Consider the following 6,000-nt stretch of genomic DNA (forward strand, 5'->3'; position numbering starts at 1 on the left):
AAAGCGATTTCAGAAAGAAAATTCATATGAAAATTCAGGTCAAATAAGAATGGAGGTTTTTCCATAGAAATTTTATAAGATAGAGATGCAAGGGCATCTTCAAGCATGGAACTTTTGTCTCAGCTGTCTGTTTTTCTGCAAAAGCCCTTTCTTCCTCCTCTAGGCCTCTATAACCCCTACTTAGTCTATTGGTCTTTTACTATTATTATTATTTAGAGATGGAGTCTTGTCATGTTGCCCAGGCTGGTCTTGAACTTCTGGGATCAAGCAATTCACTGGCCTTGGCCTCCCAAAGTGCTGGGATTACAGGTGTGACCCACTGCACCCAGCCATACTAAGCTTTAAAAACTCATTTCGGGCCGGGTGCGATGGCTCATGCCTGTAATCCCAGGACTTTGGGAGGCTGAGGCGGGTGGATCACCTGAGGTTGGGAGTTTGAGACCAGCTTGACCAACAAGGAGAAACCCCATCTCTGCGAAAAATACAAAATTAGCTGGGTGTGGTGGTACATGCCTGTAACCCCAGCTACTGGGGAGGCTGAGGCAGGAGACTTGCTTGAACCAGGGGTCGGGGGGGCAGAGGTTGCGGTGAGCCGAGATTGTGCCATTGTACTCCAGCCTGGGCAACAAGAGCCAAACTCCGTCTCAAAACAAAACAACACTAAAAACCTAATTTCAGTCACCCTTTTCTGGGGAAACCTTTTCTGCATCCCTGACCAGGTGGCATCTTGCTTCAAAGTTCTCAGGTAGCTGAGTTGGAATTTTACGTATTTTTGCCCTATCATTTAATTACTACTGGCCTCTCCCACTGAAAGGCACATTTCCTGAGGATAGAGGGCATGTCTGTCCTTTTGTTGCTGGGTCCATAGACTTAGCCCAGTGCCTGGTATATTTTAAGTGTTCAGTTAATATTTGTTGACTGACTGAATGAATATTTTGAGGGAAATAGAATTCTTTTTTTTGTAGGAGAAAGCAGGAGCATTACTGACGGTATTTGGTATTGTAGAACACTTAGGAAAATAGAACACCCTAGAAACATATTTCAAAGACCCCCAAGATATCTGAGGAGACAAGACCGGAAGGAATTGTAAAGCCTGGAAATACTGACAGCTATGGCCTTATATCTTTGGCCCAGATTTGACATAAAAATAAGCAAAAGTGAATCTTAATAGGTTTTTAAAGGAAATTCAAGTTCATTTACAGGATAAATAGAGGGTATCACAGTCCTATCCTGTTTTCCCCTCTCCCTACCCCCTACATTCTGCATCCTGTCCCCAGAAATGTATTAAGTTGTTACAAAAATAAACACTGGATGCATTCTTTTCGAATTTTATTATTATTATTATTATTATTATTATTATTATTTTGGAGAAGGAGTCTCACTCTTGCCTGGACTGGAGTGCAGTGGTGCCATCTCAGTTCACTGCAACCTCTACCTCCTGGGTTCAAGTGATTTTCCTGCCTCAGCCTCCCGAGTAGCTGGGATTACAGGTGCCCACCATCACGCCCAGCTAATTTTTGTATTTTTAGTAGAGACAGGTTTCACCATGTTGGCTAGGCTGGTCTCAAACTCCTGACCTCAGGTGATCCTCCCACCTCGGCCTCCCAAAGTGCGGGGATTACAGGTGTGAGACAATGCACCTGGCCTAGATGCCTTCTCTAAGGAGGAAATAAGTTATGCCCATAGCTAGAATGGAGGCTGTAGAGTAGGGTATCCCTTATTTAGTTTTGATGAATGTGAGAATTCTTTGGTTTCCAGCAGCAGAATCTAACATTGGCCATGGTGTAAATTGCATAATCCAAGGGAAGTGTGGAAAACCAGGCTTGGAAATGAATTAGAATGGAAACATCTCTATGTAGCCAAAACTACGATTCAGACTTGCCTGGGTAGAGCTGTGTATATATTTTCTAAAAGCCTATTTCATTTTTATTCTATTTATCAGGTTGCTTGGGTTTCAAGTTCTGTGAGAAAGCAGTTGTTTGGGTTGTTTTCTGCCCAGAGAATCTTAATACTTCCACCAGACTTTACTCAATGGGGAAGATAATTTCTTAAAAAAAAAAAAAAAAAAAAAAAAAAAAAGTGGGCCGGGCGCAGTGGCTCATGCCTGTAATCTCAGCACTTTGGGAGGCCGAGGCGGGCGGATCACAAGGTCAGCAGATCGAGACCATCTTGGCTAACATGGTTAAACCCTGTCTCTACTAAAAATACAAAAAAATTAGCGGGGTGTGGTGGCGGGCGCCTGTAGTCCTGGCCACTCGGGAGGCTGAGGCAGGAGAATGGCTTGAACCCGGGAGGTGGAACTTGCAGTGAGCCAAGATCGTGCCACTGCACTCCAGCCTGGGCAACAAAGCGAGATTCCATCTCAAAAAAAAAAAAAAAAAAAAAGTGACGTGCTATTTCCTAAAAAAGGAAGTAGGAGTGCAGGGCACCATCAACAAATGAATGGATGAACAAAATGTTGTACATAGAGATGAAATAGGATATTATTCAGCCTTAAAAAGAATTGAAATTCTGACACATGCTACAATATGGATGATCCTTGCAAACATTATGTCAAGTGAAAAAAGTCAGAAACAGAATCAATACTATATGATTCCACTTATATGAGGTTCCCAGAGTAGTCAAATTCATAGGAACAGAAAGTAGAATTGTGGTTCCCAGACCTAGGGGAAGAGGGGAATGGGAAGTTACTGTTTAATAGGAACAGAGTTTCAGTTTGGGATGAGGAGAAAGTTCTGGAGATGATTGATGATAATGGTTGCATAACAATGTGAATTTATTTATTTATTTTGAATTGTGTAGCCCTTTGTTAGCAACTAAAATAGAAGGTATCTGTTGTACAACATGGGTAGTAATTGACTATAACTGGAGATTTATTATATATAATACAGACCATTTATAAATGCAATTTCTTTATTGAAAAGCTTCCACCGTTTTTGTTTGTGTACAATTTGCAAAACTGTTCTGAAAGTGGAATATATGTGCACAAGTCTGTGAAGAGTGCAAATTTAGGATATGGTAAATGCTTTACAAGTTACTTTCAAAAAGCTGTCTGCCACAACCGAGCCTTTACATTATCTTTTTTTAATCAAAATATTTTGATGCCAGCCTTCCTTCTGAGAGGTGACAATGTGCTAGCAGTCCTCACTCTCAGCACCTCCTCGACCTGGGCGTCCACTCTGGCAGTGCTTGAAGAGCCCTTCAGCCCACCACTGCACTGTGGGAGCCCCTCTCTGGGCTGGCCCAGGCTGGAGCCAGCTCCGTCTGCTTGCCGGGAGGTGTGGAGAGAGAGGTGCCGGCAGGAACCAGGGCTGCCCGTGGTACTCACAGTCCAGCGTGAGTTCCGGTGGGCACGGACGCGGGCTCAGCGGCCGGGCACTCCAAGCAGCCAGCCGGTGATGTCGGCCCAGGGTGGTGAGGGGCTTAGCACTCCGGCCAGCAGCTGTGGAGGTTGTGCTGGGTCCCCCAGCACAGCCGGCCCACGTGCACCGGGCTGGAATTCTCGCCAGGCCTCAGCTGCCTCAGGACCTGCAGCCCGCCATGTCCGAGGCCCCACCCTCCGTGGTGGGCTCCCATGCGGCCCAAGCTTCCCTGACGGGCGCCGTCCCCTGCTCCCTCGTGCCTGGTCCCATTGATCGCCCAAGGGCTGAGGAGTGCTGCGTGGCTCAGGACTGGTGGGCAGCTCCGCCTGCAGCCCCGGTGAGGGATCCACTAGGTGAAGCCAGCTGGGCTCCTGAGTCTAGTGGGGACTTGGAGAACTTTTATGTCTAGCTAAGGGATCGTAAATATACCAATGAGCACCCTGTGTCTAGTTCAAGGTTTGTAAATACACCAACAGGTACTCTGTATCTAGCTAACCTAGTGGGGACTTGGAGAACTCTTCTGTCTAGCACTCTGTGTCTAGCTAAAGGATTGTAAACGCACCAATCAGCACTCTGTCAGAACGGACCAATCAGCTCTCTGTAAAATGGACCAGTCAGCAGGATGTGGGTGGAGTCAGATAAGGGAATAAGAACAGGCTGCCCGACCCAGCAGGGGCAACCTGGTTCCCCTTGCAGGGTGTGGCAGCTTTGTTCTTTCACTCTTTGTAGTAAATCTTGCCACTGTTCACTCTTTGGGTCCACACCGACTTTATGAGCTGTAACACTCACCCTGAAGGCCTGCAGCTTCACTGCTGAAGCCAGCAAGACCAGGAGCTCACTGGGAAGAATGAACAACTCCAGACGTGCTGCTTTTAAAAGCTGTAACACTCACCGCTAGGGTCTGTAGCTTCACCTCTGAAGTCAGCGAGACCACGAACCCACCAGAAGGAACTGCAGACACATCTGAACATCTGAAGGAACAAACTCTGGACACGCCATCTTTAAGAACTGTAACACTCACTACGAGGGTCCACAGCTTCATTCTTGAAGTCGCAAGACCAAGAACCCACCATTTCTGGACACACTACCATTGCCCTAAACTATAAAGCATTTTTTAATGAGTTGAAATCAAGGAAGGACTATGCCTACTAGAAAAAAAGAGAAGAAAGTTCTATTAGTTTGAGGTTTCATAATCCCCCCAAACCAGGACCAATATCTTGGTAAAGGTTAGGCTAGGACCCTAGACTGAGTATGAGAATGTGCAGGTGGCCTCCCTGAGGATTCAGAGCTTCAGTGGACCGTGAGTGCTCCAGCTGCATAAGTGCTGAACTGTCTTGCCAATTTCTACACTGGTTTGACTGGGCGTAATTCAAAAACAAAAAGCTCATATTCTTCCATTTTTCTGGAGCTCTGTGATAGCATTTAATAATACCCCAAAGGGATGTCTTCCACATATAATATTATGGTATTTCCTCAAGTAATTGCTAAAAGATATAGGGTCTAATTCTATAATACACCCATTTTATCTAGATACTCAATGGATCTATAAGTCTCCCCCTGGGATTCATCATAGCAACTGTAACGAAATCTTTGACACCAATGGCAAAAATCAGAAGAAACTACCAAGAAATTACTAGGATCCGCTAGATATTTACTGAAGAGTTTTCTGAATTCCTGTTCTTTTGACTCACTCAGAGCTCCAACCAGAATAGGGATAATGGTAAACTCATTCTTATGGATTTCCATGGCTTTATGTGTGTAAGGCAAATGCATTTCAATACTATGTTCATATTTTGTCTCAGAAACATGCGTTCAAACATTCCTGTTTTCCACAGTTCTCTGTAAATCTTTTGGTCAATATGAAGATGATACAGAGATGTCCTGTATATATCCACACTGGAAAGTGCACATTGAGAGAGGGACACATGATGAGAAGGCCCAAGGATGAAAATTCTCTGGGTAATAGACGGATCCACTTGTTTATAAGCATGGGTAGCACAAGACCCACAGTACGTATATCCTGCATGGAGTGCAATAATGGCTCTAGCAGGTCTTTTTGTAGACTGCACTTGTGAAAGCCAACCTTCTAGCTGTGCATTCAGCTGTGGTCCTGAGGCTGAGTACCAGCTCCCAGCATGACTGACTTCCCGGCAGACCACTTGATTGGACATCTTGATGCCTGTGCCACGTATGGTGCACGAGGATAAATCAACAATGTGAGTATATTTAATGCCACTGAACTGTACACTTAAGAATTGTAAATTTTATGCTACGTATATTTTACCACAATAAAAATAAAGAGCCAGAGTTAATCAGTGTCAAGACATGGAGACTGGAAGGTCATGGTCATTGGAAGAAAAGGCCACCTGGACTCCTGCAAGCTCCAGCGTTTCTGTGTATCTTTGGGCAAGTCCCAAAACCTCCCTGAACCTCTTTTTCTCAAGGATAATAACACCGGCCCTATTACCTACTTCATAGGAACTGGATGGTACTGTGAAAGTATTTGGTAAATGTTAAACATTCTGTACAAATGGAAGGCATTAGCGTCTGAGGGAATGGAAAAAGTCTTTGTAAATCCGTATGTCAGTGGCCTGGGTGATAAGTGGAGACCACCATCCTTAGGTTAGTATTCCAGGTG

General features: G+C 44.8%; 1 pseudogene; it reads right to left on the reverse strand.

Annotated features, from left to right (window-relative positions):
• Nucleotides 1-4,652: 4,652 nt before the first annotated feature.
• Nucleotides 4,653-5,797, reverse strand: LOC101013687 (annotated as a pseudogene).
• Between the last annotated feature and the right edge of the window lie 203 nt (nt 5,798-6,000).

This window comes from Papio anubis, chromosome 6 (genome assembly GCF_008728515.1).
Source record: "Papio anubis isolate 15944 chromosome 6, Panubis1.0, whole genome shotgun sequence".
In the NCBI taxonomy this organism is placed as follows: Eukaryota; Metazoa; Chordata; class Mammalia; order Primates; family Cercopithecidae; genus Papio; species Papio anubis.